Raw genomic sequence first — 12,963 nt, forward strand, 5'->3', positions numbered from 1 at the left:
ATTAGGATCAGGAAAGCAGAAAGTAGCAAAGAAATCAATGAATGCAATGAGTTTCTCCTTTTTATTGCATATAAAAAGGAGAAACTCATTTTCTGAGAAAAAATTCAAGCTAGCTTCAGAAATTTGCATAAATAACAAGAAGTCAAATGTTAATCACCAAGACAATGGGAAAAATGTCTCCAGGACATGTCAGAAACGTTTTCAGTAGCCCTTCCCATCATAGGACCAGAGGCCTAGGATGAAAAAATGGTTTTGTGGGCAGGGCCCATGTCCCCGACTCTTTGCGTCCTAGGGACTTGGTGCCCTGCATCCCAGCCACTGCAGCTATGGCTAAAAGGGATGAAGGTACAACTCAGTTCATGGCTTCTAAGGGTGAAAGCCCCAAGCATTTCCAGCTTCCATGTGTTAAGCCAGTGGGTACACAGAAGTCAAGAATTGAGGTTTGGGAACCTCTACCTAGATTTCATAGGATGTGTGGAAATGCCTGGATGTCCAGCCAGAAGTTTGATGTGGGGAAAGGGCCCTCATGGAGAACCTCTGCTAGGGCAGTGTGGAACAGAAATGTGGGGTTGAAGCCCCAACACAGAGGCACCACTGGGGCACTGCTTAGTGGACCTGCAAGAAGGGAGCCATTGTCCTCCAGACCCCAGAAAGGTAGATCCACTGACAGCTCACACTCTGTGCCTGGAAGAGCCACAAATACTCAACACTAGTCCATGAAAGCAGCTACGAGGGAGACTACTCTGTAAAGCTACAGGGGTGGAGGTGCCCAAGACCTTGGGAGCCCCGCTCTTACATCAGCATGACCTGGATGTGAGACATGGAGACAAAAGAGATCATTTTGGAGCTTTAAAATTTGACTGCTTCACTGGATTTTGGACTTGCATGGAGCCTGTAGGCCCTCTGCTTCGGCCAGTTTCTCCTGTTTGGAATGGCTGTGCCCCCGTTATATCTACAAATTAACTAGCTTGCTTTTGATTTTACAGGCTCATAGGTGGAAGGGACTTGCATGGTTTCAGATGAGACTTTGGACTGTGGACTCTTTAATTAATGCTGAAATGAGTTAAGACTTTGGGAGACTGTTAGGAAGGCATGATTGGTTTTGAAATGTGAGAACACAAGATTTGGGAGGGGCTACGGATGGAATAATATGGTTTGGCTGTGCCCCCACCCAAATCTCATCTTGAATTGTAGCTCCCATAATTTCCATGTGTTGTGGGAGGGAGATAATTGAATCACGAGGGCAGTTTCCCCCTTATTGTTCTCCTGGTAGTGAATAAGTCTCACGAGATCTGATGGTTTTAAAAGGGAAACTCTTTCACTTGGCTCTCTCATTTTCTCTTGTCTGCCACCGTGTCAGACATGCCTTTTGCTTTCTGCCATGATTTTGAGGCCTCTCCAGCCACATGGAATTGTGAGTACACTAAACTTCCTTTTAAAAATAAATTACCAAATCTTGGGTATGTCTTTATCAGCAGTGTGAGAACAGAGTCATACAACTGGTTAAGTCTTTGCATTAGGTACTATAGGGAGAGGTATTCTTGTTAGACTCAATGGTGATTCAATTCAAATTTGGGATTTGCAAAATCCTGCTTATGTCAGAAAAAAAAGTCACTGTTGTCCAATTCATTTATCTCTTTGCTACTTTCTGCTTTCATGATCATTTGTTAAATCATGTTCCATTTATCTTTGGTGTCCTTAGACTTAGCTTATCAACTAACTTGGCTGACTTCTGTACAGAATTTTGCTTCCCAACTCCAGTGTTCAGGGCCTTTTTCGCTTTAGTTTGACCCTTTAGGGAAGCTGGTCCTTCAGGATGATTAAATCAAATCTGTAATTGCAGAAGTAGTACTAGCATTAGTTTGTTTCTGTTGCCCCCAGATACCAAAGATACTACTATACTTTTTAAACCTGCTATTTTAACATATTGGGGAAGGCTTGGACTAATGAATGTTTTGATTTTTTTCATGCATCTTTCCCTTTGTCCAACTTTTTGTCTGTCATTTAAGGGCAACAACAGGCCTTTCACTTAACCTTCAGTTATCTTCATGATTTTAGGGGAGGAGAGTCTTTCCTGGGACCACTGAGGCACTGGTTGTATTTTGATTGTAGTTGCTGGAGGTGGGCAAGTTGCTGGGATGAGTAGGACTCCCTTAGTTTCTGTAAATGAATTTTTCAACCATGAAAGTTTGGTATATTAGTCTCATTTGTCATCTCTCTCTTCCACACAAGACCACTGAACATTTCTTTAACTCAGTGTCTGCCTTAGCACTTCTGGCTTTTTTTCATCATACTAATGCTCTACTTCTACACTACTTTCAAAATCCAGTTTTTACTCCTTTCCCAAAATCTACTCAAATGCCAGTATTTCCCCAACTGACTCCCTTTGTGATTTCTCAGTACAAGTAGAATAAATAATTCTCTTTTCTGCTCTCTCCTAGAACTGTTTACATGTTGCAATCACAAAACTTGTTACAATGGGTCACAGTTTGCCTTGTAGATTGTTAATTCCTCTAAAAAAAGCATTAAATTATTTATTATTTTATTTTCAATGTTTACCATAGTCTGATACACATTAAGAACTCAATAAATGTCTGTTTAATAATTGAGTACATGAAGTATTTTTATTAAAATAACCATTTATTTAGTCATTCCACTTATTGATTGCAAGGATTAATTAATTCATTCATTAAGGAAGTGATGGTCTCAATGTTTGCGTTTCTTCAAAATTTGTATGTTGAAATCCTAACCCCCAAGGATTTGGTATTATGAGGTGGAGCATTTGGGGATTATGTTGTGAGGCTGCCTGCTCTATCATGTGGAGACACCAAAAGAAGATACCATCTATTAATCAAGGAAACAACCCTCATCAGCCATAGAATCTGCTAGCATCTTGATCTTAGACTTTCTAACATCCAGAACTGTCACAAATACATTCTTCTTGTTTATAAGCAACCTAGTTTATGGTATTTTGTTATAGCAGCACAAATGGACTAAGATAAAGTACCTATTGAAGGCCAATCATATGTTGAGCATGGAAATTTGTCAGAAGTTTCTTTGAAAAAACCTCAGACAAAAATACAGACATCTGTGTCAAGTCTCAGATAGCCTCAAGATATTATACACATAACATTTCTAAAGGCTAATTTGACATTTCAGTTAGACACATCCCAGAAGAAGATTAATGAAAATAAAAAAAATAAGAGTTAAGTGTCACACCAACATCTATTGTTTTTTTTTTTTTGACCTTTGAATTATGGATGTGGTGAAAAGGGAACACTTATACTGTTGGTGGGAATATAAATTAGCAAAACCACTATGGAAAACAGTATAGAGATTCCTTAAAGAACTAAAAATAGACCTATCATTAAATCCAGTAATCCCACTACTGGGTATCTACCCAAACAAAAATAAGTCATTATATGAAAAAGACACTTGTACATGCATATAGATAGCAGCACAATTCACAATTGAAAGAATATGGAACCATTCTCAGTGCCCATCAATCAACAAATGGGTAAAGACGATGTGGCATATAAACACCATGAAATACTACTCAGCCATAAAAAAGAATGAAATTATGTCTTTTGTAGCAACTTGGATGAAGCTGGAGGCCATTATTCTAAGTGAAGTAATTTAATAACAGAAAACCAAATGCCATATATTCTCACTTATAAATGAAAGTTAATATATGAGAAAGCAAAAACATACAGACCAACATAATGGACTATGGGGACTTGTGGGAGAGGTTGAGAAGGCAGTGAGAGGTAAGAGACAACACACCGGGTGCAGTATACACTGTTCAGGTAATGGGTGCATGAAAATCTCAGAATCCACTACTGAAAATCTCATTCATGTAACCAAAAACCACCTGTACTCCCAAAACTATTGAAATAAAAAAATTAAAAATATATGAAACAAAACAAGAAAAGAGTTTAATGTCCAGTTACAGTGAATATAATAGTAGCATATTGCCAGGCATGTTTGGTACAACCTTCTGCACATGTACACACACAAACTGAAAACACAACTATGATGTCCAACAAATGCAGTTGACTATGAAGTAAGGAGATTCAAAGAAGCTGGCACACTTTGGGGGGTTGCAAGCATTGGCAATGGGCACAGTTTTGGGGGGTTGCAAGCATTGGCAATGGGCAAAGTCTTATAGAAGGCATTTTGAAACCTTTGACACAGTCATTTCAGTACCTGGAATTTATGCAAAGAATACAATGTTGCTGAAGAAAAATGATTTATGAAAAATTTTGTAAAGCAATATTAACTATGGGTAAGTGCTGAACACAATTGCAATGTCTCTCTACAGATAATTTACCTAAATAATCACTTGTCATTATTTTACTACTTTAAACTCATTAACATGAAAACCAAGACATGTTTGTTGACATATGAGAGAGTATTAAAAGAAACATGAGGGCCGGGTGCGGTGGCTCAAGCCTGTAATCCCAGCACTTTGGGAGGCCGAGGCGGGTGGATCATGAGGTCAAGAGATCGAGACCATCCTGTCAACGTGGTGAAACCCCGTCTCTACTAAAAATACAAAAAATTAGCTGGGCATGGTGGTGCGTGCCTGTAATCCTAGCTACTCAGGAGGCTGAGGCAGGAGAATTGCCTGAACCCAGGAGGCGGAGGTTGTGGTGAGCCGAGATCACGCCATTGCACTCCAGCCTGGGTAACAAGAGCGAAACTCTGTCTCAAAAAAAAAAAAAAAAAGGAACATGAAGAAGGTCAAAAAAGATGACATGAATTTTAATTAGGTATTTAGTCTTTTGTATATACATTAATATATACTCTATATATAAAGAGAAACTTTAGAAGGAAATACCAAATAATTTTATGGTCTGTTATAATATTGTAAATTCTGTAATATAGATTAGATTCTTAAAATTGCATTTTTATGGTTTTAAATTAATAATTAATTTTCTTTGTATTCTAGTCCCAATACAACAATCTACCTACTCCCTTTGTGACTTTATACAGGATACTTAACTTCCCTGAATATTGCATAGTATGTGTACATGTTGAGTTTAGTAAATGTCATCTGAACCAGTATACTCCTTTCCAGGGGCAGTCACCTACCTACAAATGGCAAGCTCCCAAATATCCTCAGATTTATTTAACAATTCAAAGCAACACCTGGCTGCATTTAGTCAAAAATTTCTCAGAGATCTAGCATACGTTTCTGTATATGATAGGTGGCTGATATGTTTTTTCAAATGAAAGAGTTTCCTTTCTGCCCAGTATAATTCTCAGCCTAAATGAGAATTCTTTAAGAAATTCTTATTTACTGATGGGAATTCGTGAATGCAAAGAAAGGAACAACAGATGCTGGGGCCTACTTGAGGATGGAGGGTGGGAAGACAGAGAGAAGCAGAAAAAATGACTGTTGGGTACCAGAGTAAGTACCTGGGTATGAAATAATCTGTTCAACAAACACCTATGACATAAGTTTACCTATATAACAAACCTGAACATGTACCCCCCAAACCCAAAATAAAAGTTTTAGAAAGGCAATTTTTATTCACATCCAACAGGAATACTTTGATTCATTTTACTTCAGTGGGAGAGCAAAAGGAGATGAGGAGTCCCAGAGCAATAAGCCTCCTTTTTTCTCACCTGTCAAGCTCTCTTCTCAGGCACCCTCTGCAGAGGTAAAAGCCAAGAAAAGAGGCAGCAGTCTATTCCAGAAGATGAAATGTACACTCTGAGTATAGTGGTCTTAAAGCATTTGTTTTTATTTGTTTTCTCCAGAGACTGCTGAGCTCAAGTTTTTAAAAGAACACGTACACCAAGCTCAGCAAACTTCTGCCATCTGAATGTGAGATTAAGCCCCTCACTCTGTGTTCCACATTCTGAGAGATGGCTCTGTAACATCAACAGCTTGGTAGGATGCATTTTGAGGCTCTTTCTCCAGAAAGCTGAACTGCTTTCTACTCCCAAAGGTCCTGACTTTAATCAGAAACTCTGAGCTGTAGAACTAACAGGACAAGAGCTGGTATGTGAATGGGTTTCTAAGGCAATATCAATTTTGTTCCCTCTGCTTTTACAGGCACATGAAGAAGAAGCAAAAAGCAACTATGATTCAGATTCAATGTTGAGAACTGAAACTCTTTTCCTTTTTTCTTCTTTTTTATTTTTAAATGCCTTTTTAAAATTGTACTTTAGGTTCTGAGGTACATGTGTGGATCGCACACGGTTGTTGCATAGGTACATACATGGCCAGGTGGTTTGTTGCCTCCATTACCCCATCATTTATATCTGGCATTTCTCCCCACGTTATCCCTCCTCACCCTCCCCACACTCCACTGTCCTTCCCCTATCCCCTGGCAACTGGCCCCAGTGTGTGATGCTCCCCTACCTTTGTCCATGTGGTCTCATTGTTCAACACCCACCTATGAGTGAGAATATGTGGTGTTTGATTTTCTGTTCTTGTGTTAGTTTGCTGAGAAGGATGGTTTCCACATTCATCTATTTCCCTACAAAGGACACAAACTCATCATTTTTTATGGCTGCATAGTGTTCCATAGTATATATGTGCCACATTTTCTTTGTCCGGTCTGTCATTGATGGGCATTTGGGTTGGTTCCAGGTCTTTGCTATTGTAAACAGTGCCGCAATGATCATACATGTGCATGTGTCTTTATAATAGAACGATTTATAATCCTCTGGGTATATACCCAGTAATGAGATTACTGGGTCAAATGGAATTTCTAGGTCCTTGAGGAATCACCACACTGTCTTCCACAATGGTTAAACTAATTTACACTCCCACCCACAGTGTAAAAGTGTTCCTATTTGTCCACATCCTCTCCAGCATCTGTTGTCTCCAGACTTTTTAATGGATGCCATTCTAACTGGTGTGAGATGGTATCTCAATGTGGTTTTGATTTGCATTTCTCTAATGACCAGTGATGATGAGCATTTTTTCATATGTCTGTTGGCCTCATGTAGGTCTTCTTTAGAAAACCATCTGTTCATGTCCTTTGCTCACTTTTGAATGGGTTTGTTTGGTTATTGATTCTTGTAAATCTGTTTTAGTTCTTTGTAAATTATGGATTTAGCCCTTTGTCAGATGGGTAGATTGCAAAAATTTTTTCACATTTTGTTGGTTGCCAGTTCACTCTACTGATTGTTTCTTTTGCTGTACCAAAGCTCTGAAGTTTAATTAGATTGCATTTATCTATTTTGGCTTTTGTTGGCATTGCTTGAAGTGTTTTAGTCAGGAAGTCCTTGCCTATACCTATGTCCTGAAAGGTCTTGCCTAGATTTTCTTCCAGGGTTTTTATGGTGTTAGGTCTTATGTTTAAGTCCTTAATCCATCTGGAGTTAATGTGTCAGGAAGGTGTCAAGAAGGGGTCCAGTTTCAGCTTTCTGCACATGGCTAGCCAGTTTTCCTAACACCATTTATTAAGCAGGGAATCCTTTCCCCATTGCTTGTTTTTATCAGGTTTGTCAAAGATCAAATGGTTGTAGATGTGTGGTATTGCTTCCAAGGACTCTGTTCTGTTCCATTGGTCTATATCTCTGTTTTGGTACCAGTATCATACTGTTTTGATTATGGCAACATTGTAGTATAGTTTGAAGTCAGGCAGCATGATGCCTCCAGCTTTGTTCTTTTTGTTTAAGATTGTCTTGGCTATGTGGGCTCTCTTTTGGTTCCATATGAAGTTTAAAGTGGTTTTTTCCAGTTCTGTGAAGAAGGTCATTGATAACTTGATGGGGATAGTTTTGAATTTATGAATTACTTTGGGAAATATGGCCATTTTCACAATATTGATTCTTCCTAACTATGAGCATGGAATGTTTTTCCATCTGTCTGCATCCTCTCTCATCTCCTTGAGCAGTGGTTTGTAATTCCCCTTGAAGAGGTCCTTTACATCCTTTGTTATTTGTATTCCTAGGTATTGTATTCTCTTTGTAGCAATTGTGAATGGGAGTTTGCTCTTGATTTGGCTCTCTGTCTGCTATTAGTGTGTAGAAATACTTGTGATTTCTGCACATTGATTTTGTATACTGGGACTTTGCTGAAGTTTCTTATCAGTTTCAGGAGATTTTGGGCTGAGACAATGGGGTCTTCTAAATATACAATCATGTGGTCTGCAAATAGAGACAATTTGACTTACTCTTTTCCTATTTGAATACACTTCATTTATTTTTTTGCCTGATTGCTCTGGCCAGAACTTCCAATACTATATTGAATATGAGTGGTGAGAGAGGGCATCTTTGTCTAGTGCCAGATTTCAAAGGGAATGCTTCCAGTTTTTGCCTATTCAGTATGATGTTGGCTGTATGTCATAAATAACTTTTATTGTTTTGAGATATGTTTCTTCCATACCTAGTTTCTTGAGAAACTTTAGCATAAAGGGCTGCTGAATTTTGTTGAAGGCCTTCTCTGCATCTATTGAGATAATCATGCGGTTTTTGTCATTGGTTCTGTTTATGTGATGGATTACATTTACAGACTTGGCTGTATTGAATCGGCATTGCATCCCCAGGATGAAGCCTACTTGATCATGATGGATTAGCTTTTTGATGTGCTGTTGCATTTTGCTTGCTAGTATTTTATTAAAGATTTTTGCATCAATGTTCATCATGGATGTTGGCCTGCAGTTTTCTCTTTTTTGTTGAATCTCTGCCGGGTTTTAGTATCAGGATGATGTTGGTCTCATAAAATGAGTTAGGGAGGATTCCCTTTGTACATCTGGTAGAGTTCAACTGTAAACCCATCTGGATCTGGACTTTTTTTTGGTTGGCAGGCTATTAATTGCTGCCTCAACTTCAGCCCTTGTTATTGGTTTATTCAGGGTTTCAACTTCTTCCTGGTTTAGCCTTGGGAGAGTGCAAGTGTCCAGGTATTTATCAATTTCTTCTAGATTTACTGTTTTGTGTGCATAGAGTTGTTTGTAGTAATCTCTATTTCTGTGGAATTGGTGGTGATATCCCCTTTACTGTTTTTTTATTGCATCTATTTGATTCTTCTCTCTTTTTTTATTAGTCTGGCTAATGGTCTGTCTATTTTGCTGATCTTTTCAAAAAACCAGCTCCTGGATTTTTTGAAGGCTTTGTGTGTGTGTGTGTGTGTGTGTGTGTGTGTGTGTGTGTGTGTGTGTCTCTGTCTCCTTCAGTTCTGTTCTGATCTTAGTTATTTCTTATCTTCCTCTAGCTTTTGAGATTTTTTTTTGTCTTGCTCCTCTAGCTCTTTCAATTTTGATGATAAGGTGTCAGTTTTAGATCTTTCCTTGTTTCACATGTGGGCATTTATCCCTATAAATTTCCCTCTAGACACTGCTTTAAATGTGTCCCAGAGATTGTGGTTCATTGCATCTTTGTTCTCATTGTTTTTGAAGAACATCTTATTTCCACCTTCATTTTATTGTTTATCCAGTTGTCATTCAGGGGAAAGTTGTTCAATTTCTATGTAGTTGTGCAGTTTTGAGTGAGTTTCTTAATCCTGAGTTCTAATTTGATTGCACTGTGGTCTGAGGGACTGTTATGATTTCCATTCTTTTGCATTGTCTGAGGAGTAATTTACTTTCAATTACATGGTCGATTTTAGAATAAGCGTGATGTAGTGCTGAGAAGAATGTATATTCTGTGGATTGGGGGTGGAGAGTTTTGTAGATGTCTATTCAGTTCACTTGGTCCAGATCTGTGTTCAATTCCTGGATATCCTTGTTGATATTCTGTCTTACTGATCTAATTTTTCCCCTGGAGTGTTAAAATCTCCCACTCTGTGGGAGTCTAAGTATCTTTGTAGGTTGTTAAGAACTTGCTTTATGTATCTGGGTGCTCCTGTATTGGGTCCATATATATTTAGAATAGTTAGCTGTTCTTGTTGTATTGATACTTTTACCATTATCTAATGCCCTTTTTTGTCTCTTTTGATCTTTGTTGGTTTAAAGTCTATTTTATCAGAGACTAGGATTGCAACCCCTGCTTTTTTCTGCTCTCCATTTGCTTGGTAAATCTTCCATCCCTTTATTTTGAGTCTATGTGTGACTTTGCACATGAGATGGGTCTCTTGAATACAGCACACCAATGGTTCTTGACTTTTTATCCAGTTTGCCAGTCTGTGTCTTTTGATTGGGACACATAGTCCATTTACATTTAACGTTAATACTGTTATGTGTGAATTTGATCCTGCCATTTTCTTACAGGTTGGATGTTTTGCCCTTTGGTTGGCACAGTTTTTTCATTGCGTTGTTGGTCTTTACCATTTTGTTCTTTTTTGCAGTGGCTGGTACTGGTTGTTCCTTTCCTTGTTTAGTGCTTCCTTCAAGAGCTCTTGTAAGGCAGGTCTGATGGGAACAAAATCTCTCAGCAATTGCTTGTCCATAAAGGATTTTATTTCTCCTTGACTTGTGAAGCTTAGTTTGGCTGGATATGAAATTCTGGGTTGAAAGTTCTTTTCTTTAAGGATGTTGAATGTTGCCCCGACTCACTTCTGGTTCGTAGGGTTTCTGCTGAGAGATCCACTGTGAGTCTGATGGGCTTCTCTTTGTGGATGACCCATTCTTTCTCTCTGACTGCCCTTTTTCCCTTTTTTCAGCTCTGATGAATCTGATGATTATGTGCCTTGGGGTTGCTGTTCTTGAGGAATATCTTTGTGGTGTTCTCTGCATTTCCTGTATTTGAATGTCAGCCTCCCTTATTAAGTTGGGGAAGTTCTCCCAGATTATATCCTGCAGAGTGTTTTCCAGCTTGGATTCATTCTCCCCATCATCTTCCAGTACACCATTCAGGCATAGATTAGGTCTTTACACATAATCCCATATATCTTTGAGGCGTTGTTCATTTCTTTTCACTCTTGTTTTCTTTTTTCATGCCTTCTTTTATTTCATTGATCTGATCTTCAATCTCTGATATTCTTTCTTCTGCTTTGTCGATTTGGCTATTGAAATTTGTGTATGCCTCTTGAAGTTCTTGTGCTGTGTTTTTCAGTTCCATCAAGTCATTAACGTTTTCTCTAAGCTTGTTAATTGTAGTTAGCATTTCGTCTAACCTTTGCTCAAGGTTTTTAGCTTCTTTGCCTTAGGTTAGAACATGTTCCTCTAGCTCAGAGAAGTTTGTTATTACCCACCTTCTGAAGTCTGCTTCTGTTAATTTGTCAAATTTTTTCTCCATCCTGCTTTGTTCCCTTGCTGGTGAGGAGTTGTGATCTCATGGTGGGGGAGAGGCATTTTAGTCTTTGATGGTTTCATCTTTTTTTGCTCTGGTTTCTTCCCATCTTCTTGGATTTATCTAGCTTTGATTTCAAGTAGCTGCTTGGGGAGGTGGCCTTTCTTTGTCTGCCTACAGAAGTGCTGCTGCTGCATAGATTTCCTACATTTTTTGTTCACTCAGGAAGATTTGGCCTGTCTCTGCAGTGGTGGCTGCACCAAGCCTGAACATTCTTGTTCATGCCCTAACTGATGTGCTGGCTTCAGAACTCTCAAGTGAGAGGGCTTCAGACTCCCGGGCTTTGTGGGGGAGAGATTCTCCCAGCCATTTGTCCTAATTCCCTGCTTTCATTTCCCTTTCTTTGTAGGAGGTGGGTAGCTCCATCCCGTGGGCTTTCTTGGGATTAGTCAGTGCTTCCATCTATATTAGTACTGACAACCCTGGCACTGCGGGAGTTGCTGCTTGGCCCTGTTCAGGTAGCTCATGGGGGCTTTTCAGTCTCGCAAAGATCATCTGTTCTGTGGGTTGTGGGGGACTTGGGTGAAGTGCAGTATCCAAACTGAAGTCCCAGAGTGGGAGAGCCCCCAATCCTCTGGTTAGTTGCATGCACCTCCCTGATAGGGTAGTGCCCCACCCTGCTTCAGATTGCCTTCTTTGGGTTAAACTCACTGTCCAAACAGACTCACAAATTGAGCCTTGTACCTCATTTGGAACTGTGGAGACCACTCAGCTTCTGCATCTCTCTCACTGGGAGCTGCATTCTGGAGCTACCTCTATTCAGCCATCTTAGAACCCACACCTCTGGAACTCTTTCTTAAACATTGGTTAAGTATCTATTTAGAGAGACTAAAGAATTGAAGATCCTAAACATTTAGAATAAACTCAATGAACATCAAGCAGGAATAAACAAGAAGAGGGTGTGCGGTCTAGGAGTCCCAAGCCAGGATTTATGGCCAGCATTCAAGTGGAAGAGAAGCCCACACCTTCAGAGCACTGAATGGGAGCACAGCTGCAAAACTACAGAGGAGCCACCAGGCTAACAGCTCATCTACCAGCCATTACACTTAAGCACTATCTGCTATATTACAGCCCAAACTAGAATATAAAAAATGCTTTGCTACTATACCTCTCTGTGAAGCCAAGGGCAAGAATTCAGCCACAAATAGGACCCTGCACAAAGCCTTAGCCCTCTGAAAACATTCACAATTGAAGCCAACTGATTACACTCAAATTATGCCACAGTTAAAGGAACTCAGCCCATAAAACTGAGAAAAAAATTAGTGCAAGAACTCTGGCAACTCTAAAAGCCAGAGTTCCTTCTTCTTACTTTTAAATGATGACACTAGATCCCCAGCAATGATTCGTAACCAGAAAAAAAATAAGTGACTGACTCCAGGCACTGTGTCTTACGCCTGTAATCCCAGTACTTTGGGAGGCTGAAGTGGGCAGATTGCTTAAGACTAGGAATTTAAGACCATCCTGGCCAACATGAGAAAAACCCATCTCTACAAAAAAAAAATATGAAATTAGCCAGGTATGGTGTCATATAGCTGTGATCCCTGCTTCTTGAAAGGCTGAGGTACAAGAATTTCTTGACCCCAGAAGGCAAAGGTTTCAGTGAGTTGAGATCATGCCATTGCACCTGATAGAGCAAGACTCTGAAAGATTAGGCTTTCTGTCCTCACCAAATCTCTCTTGAATTGCAATCTCCATAATCCCAATAATCCCCAGTGTCAAGGGAGGGACCAGGTGAGGTAAATGAGCCATGGTTCTTGTGCTAGTGAGTGA

At 39.5% G+C, this 12,963-nt stretch overlaps 2 protein-coding genes across 5 annotated transcripts in view; one reads left to right on the forward strand and one right to left on the reverse strand.

The window, feature by feature from the left end:
* The window catches only part of GLYAT (glycine-N-acyltransferase), a 182,317-nt gene that overhangs the window by 53,623 nt on the left and 115,731 nt on the right, over positions 1–12,963 (reverse strand). The gene's annotated exons all lie outside the window — the stretch shown is intronic.
* Positions 1,333–12,963, forward strand: part of LOC100895047 (glycine N-acyltransferase-like protein 1) — a 113,998-nt gene continuing 102,367 nt past the window's right edge. For all 4 annotated transcript variants that reach the window (XM_009008173.5, XM_054240915.2, XM_054240919.2 and 1 more), the window contains exon 1: positions 1,333–1,414. The gene's annotated coding sequence lies outside the window, so the exon portion shown is untranslated. The remainder of the gene's footprint in view (positions 1,415–12,963) is intronic.

This window comes from Callithrix jacchus, chromosome 10 (genome assembly GCF_049354715.1).
Source record: "Callithrix jacchus isolate 240 chromosome 10, calJac240_pri, whole genome shotgun sequence".
NCBI lineage: Eukaryota > Metazoa > Chordata > Mammalia > Primates > Cebidae > Callithrix > Callithrix jacchus.